Below are 16,407 nucleotides of genomic sequence, written 5' to 3'. Positions count from 1 at the left end.
ACCCAATAAGCCCGTACAAATTAAGGGCCATCTGCTTTTAAGCCTACTATCTCTATCTACAACATTTTATTTTGTCCAAGACCATGTATTTTGTTTAGGATATCGAAGGACTTCGGTTTGGAGAGTAAAGAATGAGCCTATTTGGGCTTACTCATGGACCCAAACTTGAGCTTTACATAGTGAGTTGCCAATGTAGTTGTCAAGATTGTATGATATGTACTGTATCATGTACCAAATATTTTGTATTGTAAGGGTGTATTAGAAGTGCTCAAGAATTGTATGATATACAGGCGTGTATCGTAAAAATTGAATCAAATCGTATTGTATCATATGAATCAAACAATACATGAACATATGGTTTAAATTGGAGTTTTTACTAAAATTTCAACTCAAATGTTTTTTTTACTTTTTTTTAAAAATAAAATTATTGAGCTACTACTACTTTAGCCCAATACAACAACCTGGCTTGAGTTCCCCATCTCACCTGTTCCATTAAAAATTTAGCCAACACCTTATTTTTTACTATTCAACATATAAAATTATTGGATATAAAAGTTTGGTAATTGCAACAATTCCGTTCAATATCTTTTTATTAGATGTAAATTTTGACAAATCCATCGTTGGATGACATTTTCTTCTTATATCCTCTATATTTACAAATTTTTTAGAATATTAAAGATCAATAGCTATGTCATCAATCAAAAGTTTAAAATTTTCAATTTTTGTAAACTAAAATTATACATAAAAAATAAGTTTATGGATTGAATAGTAAATAAAATTTGGTTGACACGAAATTTGTTGTGCATGTTAAGAATATAAAGAACATGTAATTTAACGGTTAAATTTTTAAAATATGTAGTCTTTTTATTTTTTTTAGTGGGAGTTGTATTTTGTAGCCAAACTTTGTATAGTTTAAGGGTGATTTTTACTTTTTTTAAATAATAAATAAATAAAACTCCTGTCTTGGTTGATTTTTACTATTTACTATTCCTTGGATTTTTTTTTTTTTTACAAAAAACAATAAATATACACATTCTCATTAATGTGTCTATGTGTATGGGTTCAAGTTACACTTGATGTAACTCTAAGTTATATTACATTACTCAATATATTTTTATTGAATGCAAATTTTAACAAATCTCATGTTGGATTAGATTTTATTCTTATACTCTAGATGCTTGCAAAATTTTAAGGTAATCTAAGATCAAGAGCTATGTCATTATTCAAATATTTAAAAATCAAGTTTTGTATTTAAAACTATGCATATATAAAAGATGTGTATCTCAATCAAACTGCAAATATTATTCGATTGACACAAAACTTGAAATGTGGTTATGAACATAAAAAACATATAATCCAACCATGAAAATTTGAAATATTTCAAATGATCTTGATAACTGTATTGACATATCTCTCCCTCTTTATTTTTTTGGATACTGTGATTTGTAGGCACCAAGCCACCAAATGGCTAATGTGAATAATAAAAAAAGCGGTTTGGATCACCCGTAATGTTCGGTAGCTAATTTACACAGTGTTTATCAAAAAAAAATTTGGTAACTTTTATATCTTCTCAATATATTTCAATATATTAAGAGGATTCAAAAAGTTAGTTATGCCTTTAAAAAATATCAAAAATACCCCTAAGCTGATTAGATAATCCTTATTCTTAAAAAATAAAAAATAAGGTTAAAATTGTAATTCAACAAAGAGTTTAAAAAAAAAAAAAAAAAAAACTACCCCAAAAACTTTTTTCCTAAAAATTAGCACATTCTCTATTTTTTTTAAAAAAAAGTACACTCTTTATTTAAATATATCCCATCCACGTTTGATAATTATTTCCTAAAAAGTAGTACACACTAAATCCAGTAGTTTACTTTATTTCAAATCCTAAATTTTAGTTTCTTAAAAATCTATTCTTGTGTAACCTCACTAACTATAAATAAATTCAAATTGAAAAATTACATTAAACTTTAAAATAAAATATATAAAAAAATCTTATCACATGTGCAGAGTGATGAGGCTAGTGTTAAATAAATGTGTGGCAAATAGCTAAAAGCTGGCTTCTTTTTCAAAAAAGATAAATGTTAGATTATTTTGAGAAAAAAAAAAAAAGAACAAAACAATTTTTTTTTTTTTTTGGCCAAATGCACACCCATTCCTTTCAAACTTTTCCCTCATTGTTATAAGTTACTGTTATCGTAGAGAATATATATTGATGATGCCGTAAAAATCACCAGTGAGCTACACGATCCTCGCACACTCGAAACAGTCACCTATAATAAGAAAGATAACAAAGAGCACCGGTGTGGTACCGGCCAAATACCCTCCAAAGGTTAAGTTAGAATTATTCTCACCACTCTAGAATGCTAGAGAATGGTTAATTATGCGTACCTTGATTTGTGAGGGTATTGAGGGTTTTTATAGTAATAGAAGGTTGACATCTCTTCCTTGGTGTAAAAGTCTTTTCCTTATAGGAATCCTCTTGAATACTCCCAAACGTGATGTACAAGACATTTTCTTATAGAGAAGATCTCCATTAATGCGCGCATCTTCCGAAATCCTCTTTGTGCTAGGATTCCATTTACCTTAAGATTCTATGGTGGCTAAGTGTGTGTCGCGAGTATTTCCCATCTAAGGTTTCTGGCTGCCATATGGGTGCTCGATCCGTCCATAACAGACCTTGCACGCGTTAGGCCCATCCTCTATCGACCCACGGATGTGGAACCGTCAAGCCCATTTCATGGAAATCCGTCAACCTAGATTTTTACCCTCTTCAGTTGCCCCTTCACCCCATGGGTCCGTCATCTTTGAGCGGAAGGACCCATGGGGTGACAGTTCAAGGTTCAGGGGATGACAGTTCAAAGGCCTGTGGGTCGACGGCTTCAATACGGATTCCGTGAACTATGCCCACCCATGACAGGTTGTCTGGAAGCCACTTATGATGCATGACACATGTTGCTCTTTCATTGGATATTTTCTCAGATCAAAGCGTCGCTTCGTCTTCTGTGCACTTCCTCTATAAATATCACTCTTCTTTTCTCATTTTTCCATTTTCCGTTGAAACGCACTGTCAGAGTGCTTTTGTCATCCTTGTCAAAGACCACTCTGTTCAGTTGCTGTATCCGTCATCAACGCCCTTCTTCCGTTAACTCACTAACTTGGTAAGTACTTTCTTTTTCACAAGTCTTTTTTTACCCTCAAATACACTCTTTTTATTTTCCTAGACTTTATACCCCCGTCTCCCCTTCTAGACCCGTCAGAGTTTTAGGCTTTATTGTTACGTGTAGGTAATGTCTAGTGCATCAAGTAACTAGTCAATTGTTCATGACGGGACGGATTACGAGGAAGTATACTCGTCAGGTCACAAAGGCCAAGAGAGTCCAAGCGAAGAAAGGAATCCATTCGCCTCTTCCCCGTCCTCAATAGAGGAGGATATGGAGATAGCTGACCCAGAGGGTTCTGATGACGGCGAGGAACAACCAATAAAGTCCGTCGTAGGTGTTGATGGATTCATCATACTATCGGAGTGGACGGTGAATGATTTTAGGTCTACCATCAAGGAGAAACACTTCAACACTCTTAGGGCCAATTACCAAATTCCAGATAACATCACAATCCATCTATCCTATAAGTCATAGAAATGCTACTATGAAGGGATAAAAGATGTCGGTGTGTAAGAACAGATGCTAAAGGCAGGACTTAGGTTTCCACTGAGCTCCCTTCACCGTGAGCTTCTTAAATACCTAGGTCTGTCCATCAACCAAGTATCCCCAAACACCTGGAGGGTCTTTATAGCAATGGAGATCCTGTACGGTGCCATGTCAAATGGTGCTAGGAGGCTGACGGTGCAGGAATTCCTTCACTGCTACCATCCAAATGAAATCGACAAATCAAAGGGGATATATAGTTTTGTGCCTAGAAGTCCGTTGTTAAAGGTTATATTTGAAACCCCCGACTCCAATAGGGACTGGAAGAGCCATTACTTCTTCCTAGAGGGTGACGAGTGGATGTGTCGTCCAGGGGACACGAAACACATGCTCGTCGATACGACTTGGGGCATATTGCCTCCGTCCAGTATGCACCCATCCTAGTGTGTGAACTCTTTACATAACCGTTCAGTTTATTATAATTTCTTCAACACTTTTAACAATCTTCTTCTTTGCAGTTCGACGGCGTCCACAATTTGAACTTGAGGAGTTCAGCTTTCTTGAGAGAATTTTGGCCAAGACCAAGCCGGAGGAAAGGACTTGGGCCAAACTAGTCACACTTGATACCATCCATTGGTATTGTGACGGTCCTAAACCAACGCCAGCAGCCGTTAAATACGACGCTAGAATTCGCAAACGTAAGTCTGCTGTCCTCATTCTATTTGAACGGCTTCTATTTTTATCTTAGTAACTAACTTCATCCGTCCACTTCTATAGAAATGGACAGCGCTAAGAGGAGGACAATGACTAAGGCACAGGCTACTAAGAAAAAGGAGACCGGCCAAGCAATCCGTCCACAAAAAGGAAGCAGCCGTCCAAAGGGGACTGTTCTCCTAAGAAACCTAAGGTCCTTTTGGAGTCCGTTGTAGGGCTAATGGCTAAGGGTGTAAAGATGGTCACCCCAGCGAAGTATGGGGCTAGCAAAGGCACTACAAAGGCTTCGTCCACTAGTCTAGAGAAGCCACCCGTCCTCTTCCGTGAAGACTCCAAATATGCCTTGGAGTAGCTTTCATCCATCATAATGTCGGAGGATTATGAAGACTTAGGCAATCACTCCACGGAAGCAATGGGGTAGACTGGTCTTTTTGCAATCGCTCAGGTAATCCAGCCCGTCGACTTTTCGTTCGTCCTTTCCACTTGGCTTTCCATCTAACCCTTTTTTTTGTGTTTCAGGCCATGATTACGATGAAAGGGTTGATGGGATGGTGTCTTACCCATGAGACCGCCTTGGAGCGTGTGCAGGCAAAGGCAGAGATGACGAAGGATGAATTGAGTCAACTCAAAAACTGGAAATCCAAAATGGAGAAGAAGTTTGATCTTTCGGAGAAGGTGAGGGAGGAGCACGAGTAGATGATGGAAGAGGTGAAGAAGGCCATTGAAAGACCTGAAGAATCAGCTCCGTCAGGCCAAGGAAGTGGCGGTCTGTGAATACCGTGACTTCGATGCCTTGCTATCCGAGTTAGGGGACTCATATCTTGAGGGTTTTGATGACGCTCTCCGTCAAGAAAAGAAGGCCTACCCTAACCTAGACGTGTCCAACATCAAAGTTGATGATCAAGGCCAAACATCCATCATGCCCATCGCCTCGGAGAACACCGAGGATCTTTTTGTTGAAGATGCAGCTCAAGGCGACGGAGAGTCAACCCAGGCGTAAAATGCTCAAGGTCAAGTCCAACCTGTAGGTGATGATGCCCGTCAGCTTGAACAGGAGAAGGATGCCAACATTCAAGAATTGTAGTTTTTTTTTTTTTTTTTTTTTTTTTTTTTTTTAAGTTGGGAGAACAATCCTATAATTTTATCCGTCAAGTTGGAAGAACAATTTTTAATTTTATCTATCGTCATTCTTCCTTGTTGAACAATTTCCTTTAAGGATTTTATATTTTTACCCGTCAATGATATTTATTTTGCTTAATGGCTTACTCCGTAGGTTTTTTTAATGGGTTCGTCCATTTTATATGTTTTAGTGAAATTTCCATCCTCTTTGGGTGGACCGTCCACTTTATGGACTTGGTTAAATTTTCATTCTTCATGGATGAACCGTCCACATTATGGATGATCCGTCCACTTTATAGACTTGGTAGAACTTTTATCCTTTATGGATGAATCGTCCACTTTATGGACTTAATAAACTTTTTCATCCTTCATGGATGAAATGTCTATATTATGGACTTAGTAGAATTTTCATCCATTATGGATGCCCCGTTCGCTTTATGGACTTTGCTTTCATCTGTCTTGGACGATCCGTCCACTTTATGGACTGTTTCTCATCCTTCATGGATGATCCGTCCACTTTATAGACTTTGCTCTATCCCCTTTGTGGACTTAATAAGAATTTTCATCCTCTTTGGATGATCTGTCCACTTTGTGAACTTTATTTTATACCCGTCCACTTTTTGGACTTTAAGAATTTTCATCCTCCTAGGATGATCCGTCCAGTTTATGGACTTTGTGAGAATTCAAGTAGAAAAACATAGTTGTGTCTGAATATTCCTCTTAAAAAACCATGCGTTTGTAGAAAAAAACCTACCCCCTTAGGCTTAAAAAGATACATAAAGTGTTGTAGCAAAAAATTGTCTAAGAAAAACTAGAAATTGTAGCAAAACTAAATAAACTGGGAAATTGGGGAGCGTCGTTGTTCTTCATGTTATCTCTACTGGTAGTATTTCCGTAGATGCTCCGTGTTCCATAGGTGCTGCAGCTTTCGTCCATCCAGCGTCTCGAGGTGGTAGGTGCCCTTCCTCTGCCATGATGCGATCCTGTAGGGTCCTTCCCAGTTAGGGCCGAGTTTTCCTTGTGAAGGATCTCTAGTAGCGCCCATTACCTTCCGTAGTACAAGATCTCCAACCTAAAAATCTCTATGCCTAACATTGGAGTTGTAGTGTTTCGTCATGAGATTCTGATATCATGCTAACCTTTGCTCTGTTGTCGCCCAGACTTTGTCCACCAGGTCGAGCTGAAAGCACATGGCCTCTTCGTTCTTATCCTCGTCGTAGTTCTCCACCCGATAGCTTGTGAGCCCTACTTCTGCTGGGATGACAATGTCACTTCCGTATGCTTGTCGAAACAGCGTTTCTTTAGTGGGTGTTCTTGCTGTAGTTCGGTATGCCTACAGAATGCTTGGTAGCTCGTCCGACCAGATGCCTTTTGCCCCCTCAAGCCAAGTCTTGATGATCTTAAGCAAGAATCAGTTCGTGACTTCAACTTGCCCATTGGCCTGTGGGTGTACGGGCAATGAGTAGTGATTCTTGATACCTAGCTCTGAACAGAAGCCCTAAATACGCTGTTGTCGAATTACTTTCCGTTGTCGGAGACAAGTACTATGGATATCCTGTACCTGCGGATGATATTCCTCCAAACAAAATTTCGAATATTCTTCTCCGTGATAATGGCTAGGGCTTCTACTTCCATCCATTTAGTAAAGTAGTCGATACCAACTACCAAAAACTTTAGCTGCCTAACTGTTGTCAGGAAGGGGCCCATGATATCTAGTACCCATCAAGCGAATGGCCAAGGGGCCGTCATGGGGGTTAACTCTTCGGACGGTTGCTTGATGAAATTACTACCTTTGACACTTGTCGCAAGCCTTGACATAAGCTTGTGCGTCATTCAGCATTATAGGCCAATAGTATCCTACTCGGATCAACTTGTGCACTAATGACCGTGCCCCCAAGTGGTTTCCGCAGATACCCTCATGGACTTCTCTCATTATGTAATCAACTTTCTCATGGCTTAAACACCTCAGGTACGATCGAATCCTCTTTTGTATAAGACATCTTTTATCAGCACAAATCGTGATGCTTGGACCTTCAACTTCCTAGCAGCATCTTTCCCGTCTGGTAACACACCAGTTTTCAAGTAGGATATCAATGGCATAGTCCAATTGCTTTCAGAATCTACTTCTTGCACATTCGTTCCGTCATCAATAAGTGAAGAGACTTGAACAAATGACAATACCTATTCGGGGACAAGCATAAATTCTGCGAAGACAGCTTTTGCTAGATGGTCGACACATTCGTTTTCCTCCTTTGGGGTTTGAACGAATCTATCTTCAAGGCTGTTGATTTGATTCTTCACCTCTTCTAGATACCTCTTCATCGTTTCATTCTTGCATTCGTAGCTGCCATTAATCTGACTTGTTACCACCTAGGAGTCGCAATGTACGACCATGTTTTCAACACCTGCTGCCTTTGAAAGGTCTAGCCCTGCCACCAATGCTTCATCTTCGGCCTCGTTGTTGGTCGTGGGGAGGTCCAGTCAGATCATGCACTCGATCTTATCCCCCTCTGGGGTTTGTATTACCACACCGGCCCCTCCTGCTCGTCTATTGGAAGATCCATACGTGTGGATGCTCTATTGTGCGGCGATTTTTTCCCCCTTCCCTTCCGATTGAGCAAATTTGGCGATGAAGTCAGCCACAGCTTGCCCTTTTATCATAGTTCACGGGCGGTACTGTATATCAAATTCACTCAGGTCTACTACCCACAAAGCCATCCGTCCGGTAGCCTCAGGGCTACTCATGGCTCTTCTCAGGGGACGATCCGTCAAGACTATAATGGTATGTGCTTGGAAGTACGACTTGAGCTTTCGCACCGCAATTACTAGCGTGAAGACCAATTTCTCCATTTGGGGGTACCTCTCTTCTGCTCCTCGGAACGCCCTGCTTATAAAGTAAACAGGTCTTTGAGATCCATCTTCCTCTCTTACAAAGGCCGCGCTGACCGCTGCTTGCGAAACTGCTAAGTAAAGGTAGAGTTCTTCCCCTGGTTTGGACGGGTTAAGTAATGGCGGAGATGAAAGGTATTTCTTCAAATCTTCAAAGGCCTTCTGGCACTTGTCCGTCCACTCGAATGATTTTCTCATAGTGCGGAATAAGGGTAGACAGTTGTCCGTCGCTTTCAAGACGAACCTGTTCAAGACTGCAATTTTGCCATTCAATCTTTGCACCTCCTTGACCGTCCTCGGTGGTTCTAACTCCATTATGGCATGTATCTTCTCTAGGTTAACCTTTATACCTCTTTGGGATACCATGGATCCTAAGTATTTCCCTGCCGTCACTCCGAATGTGCACTTGTTTGGATTCAGCTTCATGTTATATGAATGGAGGGTGTCAAAGGTCTCCCAGAGGTCGTCTAGGTGATCATCTTCGCGCAGGCTCTTCACTAATATGTCATCAATGTAAACTTGCACGTTCCTTCCAATCTAGCACGCGAACATTTTGTTCATTAATCTTTGGTATGTCTCCCCAGCATTTTTGAGTCCGAATGGCATCACCTTACAGCAAAACAGTCCCTGGCTGGTCACAATAAAGGTCTTCTCTTGATCGGCTTCTTCCATTTTGATCTGGTTGTAGCGGAGAAAGTCCATGAAACTTAAAAGCTAGTGTCTCGCAATTGAGTCTACCAAAGTATCTATCCGTTGGAATGGATAGTTGTTTTTAGGGCAAGCCTTATTAAGGTCTGTGAAATCTACACACATCCTCCATTTTCCATTGGCCTTTTTAACCATGACCACGTTTGTCAACCAATTGGGGTAGTATACTTCTCTGATAAAGTCTACCTCAAGTAATTTTTGAACTTCCTCGGCTATGGCTTTGTCCCGCTTCTGAGCGAACACTAGTTTCTTTTTTCGGATTGGAGGGAATGAAGGCGACACATTTAGCTTGTGAACTATGATTAAGGGGTCAATCCTCGGCATGTCCTCGTGACTCCAGGCGAACACGTCTTGATTATCTCTTAGGAATGCCATGAGCACTTAGTGTACCAGCCAACTGGCCAGTGTGCCAATTCTAGTTGTCCTTTCTAGCCTTGTCTCATTAAGGGTCACCTCTTCTAGTTCCTCAACCGACTCCGCTACTGCTCTTTGTTCTCCTATGCATATCGTTTGCTGTTGATCCTCCATCTCTAACATAGCAATATAGCATTCTTGCGCTGCCACTTGATTTTTGCGCAGTTCCCCTACTTCGTAATCCGTCAGGAATTTAATCATCAAATGGTAGGTTGAAGTTATTGCCTTCTAGAAATTGAGAGTGGGTTGTCCGAGAATGGCATTGTAGGTGGACGAGCAGTCGACTACGAGGAATATTACATCCCTAGTGATCTGCTGAGGGTAGTCACCCGCCGTCATAGATAATGTGATCGCGCCCAGGGAGAACACCCTTGTTACTTCAAAACCAACGAGAGGGGTGTTCGTTGGGATCAATCATTCCCTATCAATCCTCATTTGCTGGAATACCGAGTAGTATAGGATGTCCGCCAAGCTGCCGTTGTCGACTAAGACCCGGTGCATGTTGTAATCCCCTACTTGTAGGCTAACTACAAGTGCATCGTTATACGGGTGGTGAAGTCTCCGAGCATCTTCTTTTGAGAATCCAATGACGGGGTTATCGATCTATGACATTTTAGGTACGGAGCCTGTAAGTTAGACGCTATGGACCATTCTGAGGTAGGTTTTGCAGGCTTTTTTGGAAGACCCGGCAGTGGTTGTGCCCTCTACGATCATTCTTATGTCCTCTATAGGTGGTCTAGGGCGCTCGTTTTCCCTTCGTGGAGCTTGCTCTTGGGGTGGACCAGTTCTTTCCTTACTAATGAACCTCTATAGCTTCCCCTGTCTTATAAGAGCCTCAATCTGCTGTTTCAGATCGTAGCAGTCGGCTGTGTCATGCCCGTGGTCACGGTGGAAGCGGCAGTACTTGTCCCTTGGCCTCTTACTAGGATCTCCTTTCAGCTTACCGGGGAACGTTAGGGCTCCTTCGTCTTTGATCTGCATTAAGACTTGATCTATCGGGGCAGTTAATGGGGTGAAGCTCGTGAACTTCCCAGTGGGGGGTTTAAAGCGTCTATCATCCTGTTGTTCTATGGTTCTAGCCATCTTTCACCCCCTATCCTGCCATGTGTCCTCCTGTCTTTCCCTCTTTCTAGGCTTTTCCTCGCGGGCCAGCAATGCATCCTCCACGTTCATGTATTTGGTGGCCCTATAAAGCACACCCAACATGGTCTTTAGGTCGTTCTTATATAGAGAAAATAAGAACTTACCCTTCCGTAACCCATTAGTGAATGCTACTATGAGTATCTTGTCATCTGCTTCATCAATTGAAAAGGCCTCCTTGTTGAAACGAGTTATGTAGAACCTCAGCGTCTCGTCCTCTCGCTACTTAATGTTCATCAGACACACAGTAGATTTCTTGTATTTATGCCCTCCAATGAAGTGCGAAGTGAACTGGGCACTAAGCTCCTTGAAAGTACTGATGGAGTTAGGCGTCAACCGACTGAACTAGATTCTTGCAGTACCCTTCAGTGTCATAGGGAAGGCCCTACACATAATTTCGTCCACAACTCCTTGAAGGTGCATTAAGGTCTCAAAGGTCTCCAGGTGATTTAGAGGGTCCTTGACCCCATCGTAACTATCTATCTACGGCATGTGAAACTTATACGATAGAGGGAAGGAATTGACGAAGGCAGTGAACAGTGAGTCGGTTCGGTTGACTAGGTCATCAACATCGCTGGACACTCGTCCCTTAAGGGCGTTCATTATAACTTCCATCTGTTCCTTCATCGCCTACATCTCCGCAACAATAGGTGGCAGAACTGTATCCATGAGAGATGGGTGGCTTATATTTTGTCGCTCTAGTCTGCTTGGGACGTTACTACCCTCTAGCCCCTCTTGATTCCTTCGCTTGGCACTGGTACCTTCTTGGTCCTCTTCCTAATTACCATGCCCTGCCTTTTGGCATAGTTGTTCTTCCAAAACCTGGTTTTGCTTAGTGAGGCGCTCCACGACTGAGATTAGAGTTTGCACTTGTCTTTCAAGAGCAGTTGGGCGCGGCTCATCTCCCTGAATGTTATTGGTGGTGGTCGCCATCAAGCGAGTAAGAATCATGCAACTCTTAATCCGGGAAGTGTTTGTTATGGCTTACAAGACTCGCGTCCCCACAGACGACGCCAACTGATGATGCCGTAAAAATCACCAGTAAGCTACAAGATCCTCGCACGCTCAAAACAGTCACCTGCAATAAGAAAGATAACCTAACAGAGAGCACCGGTATGGTGCCGGCCAAATACCCTCCAAAGATCAAGTTAGAATTGTTCTTACCAGTCTAGAATGCTAGAAAAGGATTAATTATGCGTACTTTGATTTGTAAGGGTATTGGGGTTTTTATAGTAGTAGAAGGTTGACATCTCTTCCTTGGTGTAGAAGTCTTTTCCTTATAGGAATCCTCTTGAATACTCCCAAATGTGATGGACAAGACATTTCCTTATAGAGAAGATCTTCATTAATGCGCATATCTTCCGGAATCCTCTTTGTGCTAGGATTCTATTTACCTTGGGATTCTATGGTGGCTAAGTGTGTGTCACAAGAATTTTCCATCTAGGACTTCTAGCTGCCATGTGGGTGCTCGATCCATCCATAACAGACCTTGCACGCGTTGGGCCTGTCCTGTATCGGCCTACGGATATGGAACCGTCAAGTCCATTTCATGGAGATCCGTCAACCTAGATTTTTACCCTCTTCATATATATATATTACTTAAAACTTTTTTTTTTGAGAGAATATATTACTTAAAACTTAGTACGGAAGATATCATCACAACGTGCTTCTAACAACAAATCTTGGGTTAAATGTCCTGAACCACTTGAGTGTACCATAGTCGATCCATGTTGGCTCTCGACAGAACTGAATTTGGGGTCTTAGCATGCAGAGTCCATCCAATTACACTAGAAGCAACAATAGCCAAGGTTAATCTATCTACTTCAGGAAATTAAAAGAAATTTAATATTATGTCATATTTATGAGAGGACAATCCACAAGGAGATGAAGGTAAAATTTTTGATATAAATATGTGATTTTGGGTTACTACCATTGCCATAAGTTATTTTATTTGTAGCTCATGTTATTAAGAGGAAGCAGGGGATGGATTAGTTGGGCTGCCATTAGTAACCTTGAGATCCAAAAGATGAGAGGGCAACAAAAACAACCTAGTAGACCTAATGTGAAAATAATTTGTATATAAGATTTGGGCAAAAATACCACTTTTGGTTTCTAAATTTGGAGTCACAATTAATTTGATCCTTACATTTTCGTAGCAATTGATTTGATCCCTATTATTTTCAGGGAAAAAAAAAAGGTTGTTTAGCCTTAATTTTTGAACTATATAGCCAAACAATCCACTTTTCAAACTATGTGGCAAAATACTCTTGTTTTGGAACTCCAAAATTGCTAATGTCGAGTTCTAATATTTTTAAGTGGAACTCAACATTCCTAATATTGAGTTTTGCACAAAATTTTCAAAAAATTTAAATGACAAAATATGCATAGCTAATGTTGAGTTTGAGTTCCACACAGAACTCGACATTAGCAATGTCGAGTTTCCAAACATGCGTATTTTGCTACATAGTTCGAAAATGGGTTGTTTGGTAAACTAGTTCAAAATCAAGGTTAAATAGTCATTTGCTCATGTTATTTTCAACTTGCAACTAAATTGTTGTCTGTCATTAATTCACTAACAGAAAATGCTTACGTACAGTCAGTGTGCATTGTTGGCACACTCGAGTCTTATGATACTTAAATAATAATGAAAAAGATTTATTGTTATTGAAAATGCCACATCGGCTAAAAAAATGTTTTTTAAAAAATAAAATAAAATAATATTGGCTCTCTCTCTCTCTCTCTCTCTCTCTCAATTGTTCATGCCTCTCAACACAATCAAAGCAATTCAAATTCCAAAAAATTAAACAATTAATCAATCAAAAAATTGAAGCAAATATTGTCAAAGACATCAATGCCTTCTTGAAAACTCAATCTATCTCTCCCTAAAGTTTCATAAATTGTCCATTCTAAAATTCATATCAATTTTATCATCCAAATTGCAAAGATTAATTGTCTTCTTCTACTACTCCAACGGTTTCTTTTCTTGTAGATTCTAGTTCTAGGGTTTTATTAGTATTATTTTTTGTTTTAGTGCTCTGTAACTTGGAAGTTAGAATATGACCACGATGGATAAGTCATAAGTCATAAGTCATAAATTATGGAATGGACCGAGTGACATAAGTCATAAATTAGCTGATGTGGCATTTTTTACTGTCAATAATTTTTATTTATTTATTTAAGTAGCCACATAAGCCTCACGTGTGCTAGCACTACACACCATTTGTCACATAAGCATTTTCCATTAGCGAGTTAACAAGGCAGGGACCAAATTGATTGCATCTTCCGTCTCATTTCATGGAGGCAGCAACATTCCTTCATTCATGCTATGCTAATGATATACATTACTGGCTGATTGTGCGATATTTCATCACAAAGTTAACCGTTGTAAAAAGTTTTAAGGGATGAGTAGCTTGATCCAATTTCTCCAGTTATTCCATATAAGGATAAATGGTTAGATTAGATAGCTCATGTATCTCTGTTTGGTTGTTGCAAAAATGGTAATAGTTATAAGAATCCAAAACTATCTCCATTACAAGTAACCTTCCAACTAACAAGAAAACAATATTGACAAAGAAAAAGAAAGGGATTAAAAAAAAGGAACAAGGTCATTTCAATTCTCTATTCATGTATGCAAGTTTGTGAGTCAACATTACAGAATTGCCCTGTAAATGTAGGTATATGACTGTATGTACTATCTTCCTCAACTTATATAGGCTAGTAATTCATTACAATAAGAAGACAACACAATAAGTTGAATGACTGGGTTTTCAAGAGACTTCACACCTTAGATTGATCCTCAACAACAGAAGATTTTAATGTTACAATAGAAACTGCTTCAACAAGGTGGGAAAAGGTGTAATATAGCAACTGCCTTGGATCTAAAGTCCTAACTTTACAAGGATCTATTCCTAAGAACACTACCATCTACTTTGTCTGGTTGTTCTGCTTTGTCTGCCTTCATATATGAAATAGGTACGCAACTCTGACCATTATTGTGCAGAAAAGAAATCCTTTCTATGATACCATACTGTATTGATAAAAAACAAGAAAAACATACGTTTTAGTATTTTACCATTTTTAAAATGTTATTATACATACTCTCATATATGATCAAAACGTACAGAAATTGTGACTCAATTTTTGGTTGGAAATTGTGACTTATTAAGTCACAATTTTGGTGCATTTTGAGAGTGTATATAAAGGGATGTGCATAATAAGTACCACCATTTTTAAAACAAATAAAATAATAAAGAAAGCATTCAAAATTGTTGAGAATTTTTTTTCCTATTTTTTGTTGTATAAAAATAGTTTTTGTTCCCACAACTGTAGATTCTCAAATGAACTAAATGTGTGGTTCATAACTCTAGTGTGCAGTGCGAAAACATACTGCATTCATGAAAATGTGAAGCTCACCACTTTCATTCCATAGGTATACAGTTTACTAATACAGGTAACGAAAAACCATTCTCTGTTTTGCTCCGATAGTATGAAATTATTAGATTTACAAGAGCAATTAACATACACAACCAAACCTTCTATCTCCATATTTATGAAATAGGTAAAATACCTTAGATCCTTGGACAAAAAATAGCTTAGATCTTCAATCTCCAAATGTCTGGTGTTTTCGTGAGAATGTAAGGTTCAGTCAATAAAATAGTACATAATAAAACATATCACATACAAAAGACAAAGTCCTGAGGACTGGTCTTCCAAGATCATCATTAAGACTTAGCACTAACAAATGGTCACCATTTGACATTTAACTGAGCAAAGAGAGATAACAAAGAATCAGAAACGACCCATAAGCTTATTTGCCATCTTTAAATGGTTAGCCATGTTAGATTAGACTTTGTGCACTTCTGTTAAAACATTTTTCTGTATATACAAGCTATTAGCTTAGTAACTTACTTGCCCTTATTAATACTTGTTTGTCCTCGAGCTCTTTGGCATCCTTAGGCGTGGCTCATGGCCCAATACCCTTATCTGAGTATCTTATCCCCACATCACTAATTGTTGTTGAATATTACTAATTGTTTGAATATTAGTAACTATTAAAACATTTTTCTGTAGATAAAAGCTATTATATCAAAGGCTTCAATCTCAAGGGACAAAAGCTATTTTTTCTGTTGTCCACCCAAGAATTCTCAAAAAACCAAGGCAACACATAGCTTCAAAAACAAAAATTTATATGGATACCTTTTTAGCTTAATAAATCTTTTGGCACTCTGTAATGCAAAACCTCCTTAAACTCTTTAGTTGTTATCTTCCTTACAATCTTAAAAAATATATATATATAACTAATTGAAATATCACGAGATATACTTTCTAATTACTCCCTCACAAACTTGTCAAGTTCTATAACTAAGTGTTAATTTCAAAACTATATGCATGCCTCCAATGCAATGTCTTGATATTTTGAAGCTCCATGAGTTTAGACATAATCAATTTAAATCCACTGAAATTCACTCGATTCATACGTGAGAGAGAGAGAGAGAGAGAGAGAACACACACACACACACATCAGAGCCTGGGGTTTTGAATACTAGAGGTTAAGGAACAGAGATACATGGAAGAATGCTTGCCCAAATCGGAGAAGTATCCAAAAAAAGGAGAGATCGGGTCTGAATTCATACCCACAAACAACGGTTCACATACACAAAAAATACACAACACCCAAACAGCTCAAGGATCACAAACCCCACCCCAAAAACACTAGAAAATTCAACAAAACCCACCTCTTCTCAAACCCAAACCCATCATTAGCGAGACCAACAAA

This window comes from Quercus robur, chromosome 3 (assembly GCF_932294415.1).
Source record: "Quercus robur chromosome 3, dhQueRobu3.1, whole genome shotgun sequence".
Classification (NCBI taxonomy): domain Eukaryota; kingdom Viridiplantae; phylum Streptophyta; class Magnoliopsida; order Fagales; family Fagaceae; genus Quercus; species Quercus robur.
This window is presented reverse-complemented; position numbering follows the sequence as displayed.